This window comes from Pelobates fuscus, chromosome 12 (assembly GCF_036172605.1).
Source record: "Pelobates fuscus isolate aPelFus1 chromosome 12, aPelFus1.pri, whole genome shotgun sequence".
NCBI lineage: Eukaryota > Metazoa > Chordata > Amphibia > Anura > Pelobatidae > Pelobates > Pelobates fuscus.
In genome coordinates, this window is record NC_086328.1 from 42,872,957 (window position 1) to 42,889,407 (window position 16,451).

Genomic DNA, 16,451 nt, shown 5'->3' on the forward strand with positions numbered 1-16,451 from the left:
TAGTAATGTGAACTGATTATTGTCAAAAACCCTGAGTAAGTTTACATAGATACTGCCATTTGTACACGGATTTAATAAATTTTATAAGAAACAGCTGTAGTTCAGTGGAGCATATTCACTGAAATTGTGCATTATTGCAGTATGCCATAAATGTAGACATATCAGAGTTTGCCTTAATATATCGTATATTAAAAATATTAAACAACTGAAAAAAAACCAGAAAAATAACAGAAGAGTTAGAAATATTGCTTTTGTGCAAAGGAAAATATTTACTAGATCAGTACATAGGTTAATAAGTATTGCCAAATTTGTTGGTCCCAATTTCTTTTAAATGAAAAGAGTGTGTAGTTCGGTCTATGAGACACCTGTTCCCTCCAGGGCCTGACGGTATTCATCCACGAGTATTTAAGGAACTAAGTGTGGAAATAAGTGAGACTCTTGTTTTTGATCTTTCAAGATTCTTTTATTTCAGGATTTTCGCGGAGGATTGGAGGAAGGCAGATGTGGTTCCTATATTCAAAAGGTTTCAAAATCCTTGCCTGGAATTTATAGCTTATAATTATAGAGCTTAACTTCTGTGGCTGGGAAGGTATTTAAAAAGGTTATTAAGGGATAGTATTCAATCATTCATTGAGAAGAATATGGTTATCAGCAAAAATCAGCATTGTTTTATGAAGCATAGGTTATGTCAAACTAACTTAATTGCATTCTACAAAGAAGTAGGTAGAAGTATAGATCAGGCTGTTGCAGTGGATGTGATCTATTTGGATTTTGCAAAGGTGTTTGATACAGTTCCACACAATTATTAGTGTTTAAAAGAAATTGATCTAGATGCAAATTCTTGTTCTTGGGTAGAACATTAAAAATAGAGTACAAAGACTTTAATGGTACATTTTCAAGCTGAACCTTGAAGTGATGTCTTTCAGTGTTTTGTTCTGGGACCCCTTCTATTTAACATGTTTATAAATGATCTTGAGAAAATCATTGAAAGTCATGTTTCAGTGTTTGCAGATGACACAAAACTCTGTAAAGTAATACAATGTGAGCAAGATATTACTTTGCTGCAGAGAGGTTTAGATAGACTGAGGGACTGGGCACTCAAATGGCAGATTAAATTGAATGTAGAAAAATGCAAATGATGCACTTCGGGGTAAAGAATGCATAAGCAACTTATACCCTAAATGGTAGTGATCTACGGATAACAACACACGAGAAGGATTTGGAAATTGTTGTAGACAACAAACTAGCCAACAATGTGCAATGTCAATCAGCAGTGGCTAAGGCCATGTCATGACATGAAGGGGTGCTGCCCTGCAACAGCACTGTCCCTTTAAGTGTGGGAACCAACTTAGCAGAGAAATAATTCTAGGACACGATAAATGGAGTAATAAAGAAAATGTATTAAGGCAAACCAAAAGGATATAGATATATATAATATATACAAAACAAAATATGACAATGCCACAAATATATAAATATATACAATAACCCAATATATACAATAGAGCAGGCAGAGTCCACGATAGTCCTAGGCAAAGGTAAAGGCTTAGTCCGGTTAGTGCAGCCACCAAGTACAAAATGAACATCAAGGGGCAAAGTCCTAAGCAGGTCACACAGAAATAATGCAGCAAGGTCAGAATCACTGGAGAAGGAGTCTAGACAGGAACACTGCAGGCGAACACTGGAACAGGAGGCACAGGACACAGGACCATAAGGACATCGGAACACAGGATCAGGAAACACAGGATACTCAGGATACACAGGATACACAGGAAACAAGACACAGGAGACAGGAGCCAGAATCACGGGAACCAGGAAACAGCAGGTACAGGGTCAAGGATAGAGGATAATGATCTGACAGGGAGTGAGGGGAGAAACCAGAATATATAGGTGCTAAACAAGGGCCAGGTGTAGTGCCTAACGAAAGGAAATGAGAAACAGTGCCAAACAGAGAGTGGTGAGTGCGAGTACTGCACGAGGGCATGTCGACTAAGGAGTGTCGTGACAGGCCAGTAAGGTATTGTCATGCATTAAAAATGGCATTAATTCTCGGGATGAGAATATAATTTTGCCTCTTTATAAATCACAGGTAAGACCACATGTTGAATATTTGCAATATAAATCACTGGTAAGACTACATCTTGAATATGCTGTGCAATTTTGGGCACCTCTGCTAAAGAAGGATATTATGGCATTGGCACTTTTTTACCTTTTTTAATGAAATATCCAAGATTATTTTTTAAAATCTTTCTAAACCAATATAACCTGCATGTTTCCACTTTTATGCCCTTTGCACCTATGTACCTTTAAAGTCTGTTATTATATTAGAACCCAGTACAATTTGTATGTTTTTAATATTTTATTTATACAATTAATATGATTTCAAGAAGTTAACAAAATTCATTATTTTTTTTGCATTACTGTCAAGCACATTACTGTTTTTTTCCAAAATATTGCAAATAACAATATTAACAGCAGAGTTTTGTTTTTTATACTGATTAAATAAATAAGTAAACTGTATAGTTTGAGATGTAGTGACAATCTATTATCTACTGGAAGATGATGCATGTTTCCATATTCACTAATAAAGTTGTCCTATTTCATACGATCAGAACGCAAACCGGAAGCAGGAGAACGTAAAGGATTTTTTTTCCCCTACTTTGTTGCAAAATTGGATGGATTTAAGCTGGGTTTTTTTGCCGTCTTTTGGATCAACAGCAAAAAAAACAGATGTGAGGAAGGCTAAACGTGGTGGACACGTCTCTTTTTCGCCTATGTAACGATGTAACTATATATTTTGATTTCTATAATGGTCTCTCGAACACTATGCAAGTTGGGTATTTTGTTTGTGTTCCAATGAGTAACTATAGCTTTCGTGGTTGCAAGGAATACAAAGCACAATATTTGTTTCTGGGATTTAGTCATATATTGTGGGAGCAAACACATAAAGTAATGCCATTTGTAGTGCCTGAAATTCCAGGAGAGGAGACAGGCTCTCAAGTCACCTAAGGGACAGATTTTATATCTTCTCCAAGCATGGAGAGACAGATCAAGGAGCTTTCTCTCCAAAAGCTGCAGCAACAATGTCAAGGGGGTTAACCTGGGATTGGAACATGGATATTACCTTGTCCCTTGTTCTAAGAGATAACGTTGGGAACAGTTTGGCTTCGGGAGGTCTATTGTGTCTAAGTATATATTAAAAGGACCACTATATGAAAACTTGCTCCGGCATTAGGGCACCTAATCCAGCATAATCCTACAGCCTAAAGCTGCATCTGACAATATAAATCGACAATGTCCCACCACAAGAGCAAGAGGAGCTCAGCGAAGCCAGATAAGCTCAATTTTTTTCAGCCAGAAACAGACTTCTGCGGCCCAGTCTGCGCAGGCCTCAAAAGCAGCCGAGGATCCTGAATCAGATGGCGGCATGCAAAATAGCGACTTGGAGGCAAGATCTGATCAAACACAGATCACTAAAGCTGACCTTACAGCAGCCCTGGAGGTCCTGTCTGCTAAGCTAATCACCACATGGCAACACACAGCAGACTCTCTGCGGAAAGACATCCAGGAGCTGGGAAAACGGACGTCGCACATGGAGGACAAATGTGACGAATTTGCCACGGCACATAATGATCTGGCCACAAATGTGGAACGCATGGCAGCAAAGATTAACACTATGGAAGAAAAAATGGCGGATATGGAGGACCGCTCCCGCCGGAATAATCTACGCTTGCGAGGAGTCCCTGAAGATGTTACTAACAACGACTTACCGGCATATATCCGAAACCTCTTGCACGCTCATGCACCGGAAATACCCACAGACATGCTGCTAGTGGATCGTGTTAATCGCATCCCGAAACCCCGACATCTCCCGCAAACGGTGCCAAGAGATATATTGCTACGTGCACATTATTTCCACATAAAGGAACACATCCTCCGGAGCAGCAGATTGAGAGCTAAGCCGCCGGCCGACTATCCCACGGTCAAAATCTACGCGGACCTCTCAGCCGCTACACTACGGAAAAGGAAAGATTACCATCAAGTCACCAGCACACTGAGATCTCACGGCATACGATATAGGTGGGGATTCCCCACAAAATTGATTGTCACGCAAGATGGAGGCACAGCAGTGATACACTCCCCTGAGGGCGGCCTGAAGAAACTACAAGCCTGGAACTTACCGGTGGAGCCGACCGTCCAGCCTCCGCAACAAGCAGGCACACTCAAGCCGGACTGGGAAAGAGCTCGCGAGAAACATTGAAACCAGATGACACCCTGGTCAGCAGGCGAAAGCCTTTTCTGAATACCCGCTACAGATATCAGCTACGGACATGCATCCTGACGTGCCTCTTTCCTTAATCTGCAGAATGTGGGACTGTACCGCATAAAGCTGGACTTGAGCTTGCAGCCTGGGATCTCGATGGGTGAGTGACTCTGGATCGGGGCCTCCCGTTGTCCCTGTGACGAAGTGCAAGCAGAGCAGAGGATACCTGCGGGGGTCCCCGGTCTGGACTACTACCCTGAAACAGCGGGGTCTCTTCTCCCTCTCCCTCCCTGCGCTCCTTCCTTTCTCCCCGGGATCTCGATGGGTGGGTGACTCTGGATCGGGGCCTCCCGCTGTCCCTGTGACGAGGCGCAAGCAGAGCAGGGGATACCTGCGGGGGTCCCCGGTCTGGACTCCTACCCTGAACAGCGGGGCTTCCTCTCCCTCCCTGCGCTCCTTCCTTTCTGGGTCCGTGCACGACAAACCTGTGCAGCCTCCACCTCGGATATGAGGCATGGCGGTTTTAACAGAGTGACACGGAACACACTCCCACGACCTGAGGACTGAAGTAGGCCACGAGACTCTGGAATTGCCGTGACAGGCTGCGGGACTCAGAACATTACACACACCTTGCTAACAGGTCTGGCGGGGTGACGGGGAGGCTGGGGGTATGGGCCCTGAATGTGTGGGAAATGTAATGGATTCTGGGGAGCGTTTTTGTCTCCAGGGCGGGGGGTGGACGGGCGGGAGTGTGTTGGTGACAGGGGAGCCAGACGGCTCACTGCGAACAAAAGTCATAGCATGTCATGTTTTATGTCAGAATGTTTGTGATATAATTTATTGCATTTACATACATATATTGGGCCCCTTCATGCCAGACACTAGTAGACACAACCTGTCAACCAGCATATATGGCCCTACCAACCGAATTCAATAGTATGTCATAGCACACTCTCTAATTCAGACGGGTACGTCTGAGCCCTAACCGACCTCAACCTGTCGTGTCCACGCTGAGGACCTATCCAGTGGCCTTGTCTGGCCCAGTCACATGTCAGAAGCAGCACACAGCAATAAGTCACGAAGGTGCCCAAATAGCCATGCTAATGGAAGGAAACCTTCTCTCCTACCCCCAAGATGTGGTTAATCCACATAAAGTCCCTGAAAGGGACGCTCTGTACATAGTTTTTACACCCTCCCCAGGTTATTTTTCCCTAACCCCAAACACCCACGGTCGGTCACAAATCACCAATGGAAGTAAAACATTTCGAAACCCGTATCGCCACCCATCTGCACACATGACGCAACCCTATGTCATTGATACACTCGAGTCAACATGTAATATAATCACACAGTACCCCCCTGTTCAACGAGGGACACATAACTGGCAAGAGCAAATGAAATCTAAGCAGCTAAACTGCATAACCCATACAAAATATGAGAATACAGACCATTAATGCACGTGGACTAAATACACCACACAAAAGGAGACTCTTTATTGAGGACGCGAAGCGCGCTAAGGCAGATATCCTATGCGTCCAAGAGACCCACTTTGTACACAACAGAGTACCCAGATTTGCAGACAGAGAATACCCCACGCAATATCACTCAACGTACTCTTCCAAATCAAGAGGCGTCTCATTTTTCATACATACCTCAATAGCATTCGAACTTCTACGTCTCAAAAAAGACACACAAGGCAGATATCTTATATTACACGGTAAAATCAATGATACCCTGTATACTTTGGTGGGATTATATGGACCAAATAATAACCAAAGAAATTTCCTACAGAAGGTATTGAATAAGCTCCCCAACACGTGCCAGTCATCCACAATCATATGCGGGGATTTAAATCACATCTTACAACCCCGATTAGACACTACACTTTCGGACGCGTCACCTAGATGCAGAACACTAGGCAAACGGGCTACAGCACTTGTGAGGCTCATATCCGAGCACAATCTCTATGATATCTGGAGGACACAGCATCCGAACGAACGGGAATTCACATTTTACTCATCTGTACATAAAACATACACAAGAATTGACTTCATACTAATTTCGGGCGACATGTTACCAAATGCAATACATAGTGAGATGGGGAACATAGTCTGGTCAGACCATGCCCCAGTACTACTTACCCTAAAGGACAAATTCCAAACCAGAGGGGCGACACCTTGGCGTCTAAACGACACTCTCCTATATGACCCAGAATTTCAAACCAAACTAAACGAAGAGATACTTTCGTTCTTTGCCTTAAACGAAACACCCGATGTCTCATTGGCCACAGCATGGCTAACACATGAGGCAGTCATCGAGGGTCTCTTGATTAGTCAAGCATCTCACCTAAATAAGCAAGCAAAGAAAGAGTACATAGACCTTCTGAGATCACTTAGGGACGAAACGTCTGCACACATCCTAAACCCATCCCCCTCTGCACAGAAACGCATAGCTCAACTTCAGGGGCAACTGAACGATATACACCTGCGAACCACAGCCATCATATCACATAGGATGAAACTAAAAACATACACCCAGGGAAACAAGGCAGGGAAAGCATTGGCAGCACTCCTGCGGCAGAAACGGCAAAACGCAAAAATACCATTTCTCTTAAACGCCATGGGCAATAAAATGTATAACACACATGATATAAACGATATGCTGGCGGACTATTACGATACGCTATATAACTTAAAAAGGGATAAACACACACATCAACCACTCCCAATGGAGATAGACGCATTTCTAAAAGAAGCGCAAATACAACAACTATCGCAGGCAGATCAGACCCTATTAGAGGAACCCATTACTCAAAGCGAAATCGCACGTACAATCAAAGCCCTCCCAAAAGGGAAGTCACCAGGCCCGGATGGCTTTACGAACTTATATTACAAGATCTTCTCTCACATTCTCGCCCCCAAACTAGAAAAACTATACAATAATATTCTCACTACAGGCACTATACCAAGAGAAATGCTGCTAGCCCACATAACAACACTGCCAAAACCAGGAAAACCCCCACATAAGTGCCAGAATCTGCGCCCTATATCGCTCCTAAATACTGATTTAAAAATCTTAGCGAAAATTTACGCAAACAGGCTTGTAAACATATTACCAACACTGGTAAGAGATGACCAAGTAGGGTTTGTCCGAGGCAGACAAGGCTCGGATGGGACCAGGAAACTGATCAACATCTTACACAGGGTCCAGAAAACCGGGGAACCCAGTGTGGCGTTGTCACTAGACGCCGAAAAGGCGTTTGACAGGCTACACTGGGGATACCTGGAGGCTGTGTTGAGGAGATTTGCTTTCCCCAGGAGCTTCATTACACTAGTCTCTGCACTATACGACAATCCGACGGCAAAAATAGCCAATGGTGGTTTTACCTCCAAGCCTTTCCACATTTCAAATGGGTCCAGACAGGGTTGCCCACTCTCACCCTTACTATACATACTAGCACTGGAACCTCTGGCCCAACACATTAGGGATTCACACGACGTCCATGGAATACAAATAGGGGGAAAAACACACAAGATTACACTGTTTGCCGATGATGTAATGCTCACATTGTCTAAACCTGACATCTCTCTGCCACGACTTCAAACCATACTGACAAACTTTAGCAATTGCTCATACTATAAGCTCAACAATACTAAGACACAGGCTATGGGCCTCAACATCACTAAAGCTCAACTTACCCACTTACGAAACACACACACATACGATTGGCGAAACAACCATTTAACCTTCCTAGGTATAGACCTCACACCCAAGGCACAAAAGTTGTACAAAGCGAATTATTTAAAACTACTCAGTGCAATTAAACAACAGATACAAAGCTGGAAAGGGAAATACATTTCGTGGACAGGCAGAATAGCGGCAGTAAAAATGATGGTACTACCAAGACTGCAGTACCTATTCAGAACACTCCAAATACAGCTACCACGGCAGTTTTTTAAAGATGCCCAATATTCTTTAAATAAATTCATCTGGGATGGGAAACGACCTAGAACGGCGGCCGAAACCATGTATAGGCCCTTCAGGGAGGGGGGAATGGGGGCACCTGATATCACAAGATATTATACAGCGGCCATGATGAGCACACTCATATCCACCTTCTATCATACAACTCCGCCACAGTGGAGTCACATAGAAACTGCAAACACAGATGGATTCCCGATGTCCACCTTAGCTTGGATACCCAAGCATCAGAGACCGAAATATACAGATATATGCCCTACTACGGGAGCAACACTCCTCGTATGGGACAAATACGTTAAGAAACACTATTCCACCTCATACATATCCCCGGCACTGCAAATCCAAGCGTTCCAACTCCTTATTCCGGGATTCGACTGTGGCCTGTGGTGTAAACATGGAGCCACATGTCTATCCCACTTAATGACGAATGGTCGTTTACTGGACTTTAGCTCTCTAACTAAACAACTTAACCTCCCTCCCAAAGCCTACTTCTCATATTTACAACTGCAGTCATGGGCGAGGAAAAACATTGGTTTAGATGTTGCACAAACGCAAGTGTCACAACTGACAGAGATAGAAAAAGTATGTATGGCCCCAAAGCCACCACAGAAAATGCTGTCACTCCTGTATAAGCTGACCAAGAAACAAGATCAACCACAGAAACTGAGTTTCATGAGGGCATGGGAAAAAGATTTAAACCTGACTATACCCAACGACGTATGGTCAAAACTGCTGATGGCACACAAGAACCTTACGTTAAACACATCCCATATTGAGACTAGTAGGAAAGTGCTGTATCGTTGGTATATGGTACCTACTAGGCTGCACAAATTCGATCAAAATAAGTCAGTGTCTTACTGGAGATGTTTGAAGGAGCCGGGGTCAATGCTCCACATTTGGTGGACTTGCCCCGTACTTAAGCCCTTTTGGGAAAAAGTTTCAGATATCATAACCAGATCTACTGGCAATACATTATCACACTCTCCAGAAACCTTTTTACTGCTAGCACTGCCACATGAACTTTTAAAGGTTGACCTATACCTGACGTACCACATTATTATTACTGCGCTGATGGCTATAAGCAGGAATTGGCTGAGCACAGACCCACCTAGCATTCAACGATGCCTAGATATGATAGACACTACCCAAGTGTATGAGACAGAGTCAGCAGGTCAGCAAACAAAGTTTGGCAAACAGCGTGGAAAAAATGGGAAACATGGCGACAAAAATGTCACACACAAACGTAGTTCCATTACAAATTGATATTCGGAACACTTTCCCGACAAAATCCAAACCGACCTTTACCCTTTTACCCCACCCTTCCCCCCCCCCCCCCCCCTCACTTCCCCAATATGTAACTCCGGTTTCACCTAGTCGCAAGGCTAGGTTAGTTGTTTAATAGCCAAGGTGCAGTTGCAGGCTAAAAGGTTAAAGCGTTACGACGTTAAGACGATGTATTATGTCTCCTCAGCATTATGTTGGGGATTTCTAGTATTAAATGAAGTATGAGGTACTTCCTCAATGTGGATACTGTGGAAACTGTTTACTGATTCTGTAACTGTACAATTATTTGCATCTGTTACAACTATTCCAAACTCAATAAAAAATATTACACAAAAAAAAAAAAGGACCACTATAGGCACCCAGATCACTTCAGCTCCATGAAGTGGTCTGGGTGTCAGGTCCCTCTAGGGTTAACCCTGCCTGCTGTAAACATAAAAGTTTCAGAGAAACTGCTATGTTTACATATGGGTTAATCCAGTCTCTAGTGGCTGTCTCATTGAAAGCTGCTAAAGGCGCTTCCGCGCTTCTCACTGTGATTTTCAGCATCTTGCTGCGCATTTGCATTCAGCCGATGACATCCAAAGGAGGAGGAGAGTCCCCAGCGCCGAGGGAGCCCGGTGCTGGAGAAAGGTAAGTGTTTAACCCCTTCCTCCAACTTCAGCCTGGCGGGAGGGAGGCCATGAGGGTGGGGGCACCCTCAGGGCACTATAGTGCCAGGAAAACTCGTTTGTTTTCCTGGCACTATAGTGGTCCTTTAAACATGGCAGTGCTAGTCTCCATTTCTTCCCTGCCCCGTACATAAATAAAATTGCTTAAAAGCCCTAAGTCCATACTCTCAGATATGAATACCAGAGGAGAACTTTTTTATGCCTCACTATATGTCGGCAATATTTGTGCAAGTGAGATTTAGCTGTGTCATATTAACCTTTTACAGGTCTCTTTCCCAACTTTCCCTTTCCCAACTTTGATTGGACAGTTCCGATTTAAAGGTTCTGTCCTGCTATCCCAACTATACATTGTCTATTGGAAAGTCCATTGGGGTCCATTTTTGGGGACACCGAGGAACAGTCCCCAACAAACAACAGTGGAAATACATCATTAGACATGCTCCACTGTGTTTAGGGCACTATAACCATACAGAAAATACTGAAACAGTGCTCCCTGCAGGGTCTGCCATCAGCTGAGCTTGTTTGAATGAGGGACAGGCAGCCTGTCATGCTTGTATGCCAGGATGACATGTCAGTAGTTCAGGGACAGCCACCCCATTTTTAGGTGAGTCTGACAAAATTGCATCACTGGCCTGCTCCCTTTACCTCCTTTACCTTAGCATCCTGCTTTTTAGGCAGGTATGATTTTTATCAAAGATGAATAGAAGCAAGCACTGGTGGAGCTACCGCAGTCGCAGGGGCCACACGTTGGTAATGAATTTCCTAGTGATGATGTCAGAGCTGGGAGGAAGTCACTTCCTCCCAGCGAACAGAGCGCCACGCAGGAGGAGAGGAGGGAGTCAGAGTAGGAGCTCTGAGGCAGACACTGGACCCCAGGTAAGTCACTACAATTTTAATAGTTTGTGTGTGTGTGTGTGTGTGTGTGTGCATGATAGAGAATGTCTGTATCAGTATATCTGTGTGTGCATGTGTCTGTCTGTATGTGTGTGTGTGTCTGTCTGTCTGTCTGTCTGTAAGTGTCTCTGTGTGTATGTATGTGTGCGTATGTATGTGTGTCTGTATGTATGTCTTTGTGTGTCTGTGTATGTGTCTATGTATGTGTGTGCATTTGTATTTATGTATGTTTGTGTCAGTGTGTGTCTGTCTGTATGTATGTGTCTTTGAGTGTGTGTGTGTCTGTATGTATGGATCTGTGTGTGTGTGTGTGCGCTTGTATGTATGTATGTGTGTGTTTGTGTGCATGTGTGTCTGTATGTATGCCTGTATGTATGTGTTTTTGTCTGTGTGTCTGTGTGTCTGCGTGTGTCTACATGTGTGTGTGTCTGCGTGTGTAACTGTTTTTCTGCATGTGTGGGGTCGTGTGGGGGGCGGGGACTTTTGTGGTGGGAGTAGATGTATAGGGGCGGGGACATAGACATATGGGGGCGGTGGTGGCAAGGGCAATTTTTTGCACAGAGGCCCTGTGATTTCTAGTTACACCTTTGGAAGCAGGCCCTCTGCCTGAGAAGGACTGGTAAACATGGAGTAACTGCCTACATTGCTTCCTTGCACCATTATCTCTTCAGAAAGTTGTAGTGGTTTTGGTTCCTGGAATATCACAGAAGGAAAAGTGACAGGACAATTAAAAAAATAGTACATTCAATAACTATTTTGAGACATGTATTCTGAACAAATCATTTAAACACAATTCAAAGATGAAAACAATCATACATTTTATTTCTTTAAATTCCTTATAACTTTACAATATCTGAAATTTTGCTGCACTGTTATTTACAGAGGATTTCACATATTCTATAATTCTGTAATTATATAATTCATATTCTATTAACATGCAAAATAAAAGCACAACATGTTAATCAAATTTCCCCTGCTACCTCTTGTCTCAAATCCCCATGGCATTCTTTAGATTGTAAGCTCATGGGCTATCTAGCTATGCACTTTGTATAAAAGAGCTTAAATGGCTAGATCTCAACTTACGGGCAGGGCACTCTCTACCTTTTGTATTTGTCTGTGTATATTCTGCTGGCGCTTTATAAATACCAGTAATAATAATAATAATAATAATATAAAACCAAAATCTAAAAACTTCAACCTCAGCTAGATTGACATTTTAGAACATTGATAAATAGTTTATAAATGCATAAGAACAAGTTAATGATCACAAATTTGAATTTGTAAATGGCATGGATGGTATTGGTTGTTAAGTGATAGCATTTTTAAGAAAATCCACTTACTGCTCTTGTTTACCACGTCTGTTATCTTGATAAATAATGAGGATGCTGTTGGCTGACAATGAAATATTTTGAAAATGGATGTAATGTATGGCTGGCACAGGGCCTTTTGGGCATTGATGAATTACACAAACAGAAATGATAGGAAACAAATAAAATATTAATGTCCTGAATTAAACTGTGATGGGGAAAATGCACTGGTGTAATTCTTACTGTAAGCGGTCCTGTCAATACACAATACAGATGTTTTACATTTATTCAAAAACACCATTGTTCAAATACATTTTGCTTTTAAATATAGTTCTATTTTTGTCAAAACTGTAAGTGTTAAACCACTTATAGTTTTGAAGAAAAAAAAACTATATTTAAATAACATTTATTTGAACATTTTCAGCATCATTTCATCAAAATTATTTTTCTTTTTCTTATATTTTGATGAAAATCCATTCAAAAAAAGTATCTGTTAGGAATGCTACTATTCAGATCATACATTTGCCACTTGTAGTGTTGTATTCATATTTGTAATGAGCTTATAATTAGAGATGTCCTGAATAGATCGCTGGCGAATAGTTCCCGGCGAACATAGTTTGTTCGCGTTCGCCCAAGATGGCGAACATATGCGATGTTCGGTCCTCCCCCTATTCGTCATCATTGAGTAAACTTTGACCCTGTACATCACAGTCCGCCGACACATTCCAGCCAATCAGCAGCAGACCCTCCCTCCCAGACCCTCCCACCTTCTGGACAGCATCCATTTTAGATTCATTCGGAAGCTGCATTCTTTTTTTTTTTTTTTTTTTTTAGACAGAAGTGTGTTATATTTGAGCATGCTAGGCTGAACGTGCATATATCATGGCTAGTTGCACTGAGGGTATGAGTATATAGCAGTACATTGTTGTGAAAGATGGCTGTCATGTTTAGGGTGTAGCTTGCACGTTATCAACTGTGTATTTATATCAGCTGCTCCACCACTAGTTATAAATCAAGTGTGAGTCGCCCCATGAGATGAGACTAGTAAATAACATAATACATGAATGGTTAAGGTAAAGGCATGTAAGGAACTACGGCAATAAACTCTTTAGGAGGTGAAATAATGACATGTTTAAACGCTTGCTACTTTACGATTAGTTAATGTGCAGAGAGCAGTTCATGTAATCAAAGGCATGGTGTGGAGGATCGGCTACAGTGGGACATGCTTGGCAGGCTGCTGTTTACTGCTTGTGCTCATCCGATCCCTACTGGGCACCAGGTGCAGACCCCGGGAGTCCCTGATACCTGGAAGAACAAAGGCAAGTCTCTGGCTGAGTGCCGGGTTCGCGGCTTGAGGTGGTGGAAGCTTGTTTTGTCCGGTGGTCGGATCTGTCCCACTGGTGCTTCACGTCCGGTGCGGGATTGTGGTGGCTTAAGGTGGAGGCGAGTGGTTGACATGGGGCAGGCTCTGCATTTCTGTTTGTGCCTCCGGTCCCATCTTCAATGCCTTTTGCGTTGGTGGATTTTAATGGTGACTGCTTCGCTTACCTGTGGTGGAGCTTGTTGGGGCTGTGGTGGAGCTTGTTGGGGCTTCCTGCTTGTTATTTGCTTCAAAAATTGATTAAAAAGTCTGTCCAGCTTAGACTCAATATCCTGCCATGCTTTGCTGGTACAAGGTGGACACGCGGCTGCCGCCATATTGGGAGAGTCGCAGATGAGTCAGTCAGCCTTGGCGGCTGTGCTCTGTGCGTCTATTAGCTCCAGACAGCCTCTCAGGGGTGGACCGGGATAACCCCCACCGGTCCGAGGTGGGGGGTAACGGAGCTCCTGCCAGGAAGTAGCTGCTCCTGGGCATCCCAGGATCGGGAGATCGGCCGCCTCTCCCACCCGGTGAGCACCAAGCCACACTTGCCACGTGGAGGTAAGTAAGAATCTGTCGAGTTGCTGACCGCTATTAAGCATGTCGGGTTGGTCAGGTAGGAGCAACATTGCTGGGTCATCCCCTTCTGGGGTGAAATTTGCTTGTTGATAGGTGCTTAAAGTGAGATATTGAGGGAGCTCACACGAAGTGCGTCTTTCCTCCATGACAGCTAGGCCCCGCCCCCCGGAAGCTGCATTCTTAGTGAGAGGAGGGACAGTGTAGCTGCTGCTGATTTAATAGGGAAATCGATAACTAGGCTAGTGTATTCAGTGTCCACTACAGTCCTGAAGGACTCATCTGATCTCTGCTGTAAGGACAGCACCCCAAAAAGCCCTTTTTAGGGCTAGAACATCAGTCTGCTTTTTTTTTTTCCTGTGTAATCTAATTGCAGTTGCCTGCCTGCCAGCATGTGTGTCAGGCTCACAGCGTATACTGTGCCCACTTGCCCAGTGCCACCACTCATATCTGGTGTCACAAAAGCTTGCATTTAAAAAAAAAACAAAACTTTTTTGACTGTAATATAATAGCAGTAATTTTCCTTCACACGTGTGCGTTTCAGGGCCTGCCAGGGCACAGTGTCACACCAGTGCAACTAATATCTGGTGTAACAGTAGTGTACATTTAAAAAAATATATATAATTTTGACTGTAATAGATTGAATAGCAGTTAGTTGTCTGCAAGCGTGTGTGTCAGGCCTACAGCGTCTACTCTGCCAACTTCTGCCAGTGCACAGTGCCACTCATATCTGTTGTCACAGTAGCTTGCACGCATAGTACCACTAATCGAAAAAAAAATGACAGGCAGAGGCAGGCCACCCCGCAGGGGCCGTCGTGGTCGTGGTGCTGTGATTCCCTTTGGCCCTAGAATAATGCCCAGTGTTCAGAGGCCACGTACCCTGAACACAAAAAGTTCTGAAGACATAGTTGACTGGCTAACACAGGACACCCAATCTTCTAGAGCGTCCGCTCGGTACCTTGACGAACCATCCTCCTCCAGCTTAGCTTCGGGCACCTCTCAAGTTACCACTCGCCCTCCTGCCGCCACCACCAACACTAGCACCACAGCCGCTTCACTTGATCTGTCAGAGGAGTTATTTAGACATCAGTTGGAAGAAATGAGTGATGCGCAACCATTACTGCCAGAGGATGTAGATAACAGGGATATGGAACCTATGAGATCAACACATGAGTACAAGCAGCACACAAAACTCAAAGCCGCCATCCTCCTCCTGGTCCAGCATCTTCAGCCACATACACCACTGCTGTCCTCCTTGCCCCCTCTCAACCATCCGCAACTCCGTCTCTCGCCTTGAGCAGTTCCTGCTCATCTGCCCACAGTCAGGTGTCTGTCAAGGACATGTTTGAGCGTAAGAAGCCAATGTCACAAAGACACCCCCTTGCCCGGCATATGACAGCTGGCTTGTCTGAAATCTTAGCCCGCCAGCTTTTACCATACAAGCTGGTGGAGTCTGAAGCGTTCCAAAAATGTTTAGCTGTTGGGACACCGCAGTGGAAGGTACCCGGCCAAAATTTCTTTGCACAAAAGGCAATCCCCAACCTGTACTCGATTATGCAAAAGGAAGTAATGGCATGTCTGGCACACAGTGTTGGGGCAAGGGTCCATCTGACCACTGATACCTGGTCTACAAAGCATGGTCAGGGCAGGTATATCACCTACACTGCGCATTGGGTAAACCTGCTGATGGTTGCCAAGCATGGAATGCGTGGCTCTGCAGAGGAGTTGGTGACACCGCCACGACTTGCAGGCAGGCCTGCTGCCACCTCCTCTACTCCTCCTACTCCATCCTCTTCCATAACCTTCTCGGCTGAGTCCTCTTCTGCTGCTGCGTCTTGCTCCACATCGACGGCTCCCCCCCAGCTCCCCAGGTACTATTCCACATCCCGCATACGGCAGTGTCACACCGTCTTGGGGTTGACTTGCCTGAAAGCAGAGAGTCACACCGGACCAGCACTCCTGTCCGCCCTGAACGCACAGGTGGATCGGTGGCTGACTCCGCACCAACTGGAGATCGGCAAAGTGGTTTGTGACAACGGAAGAAATTAGTTGGCGGCATTGAATTTGGGCAAGTTGACACATGTGCCGTGCATGGCACATGTGTGTAATCTGATCAT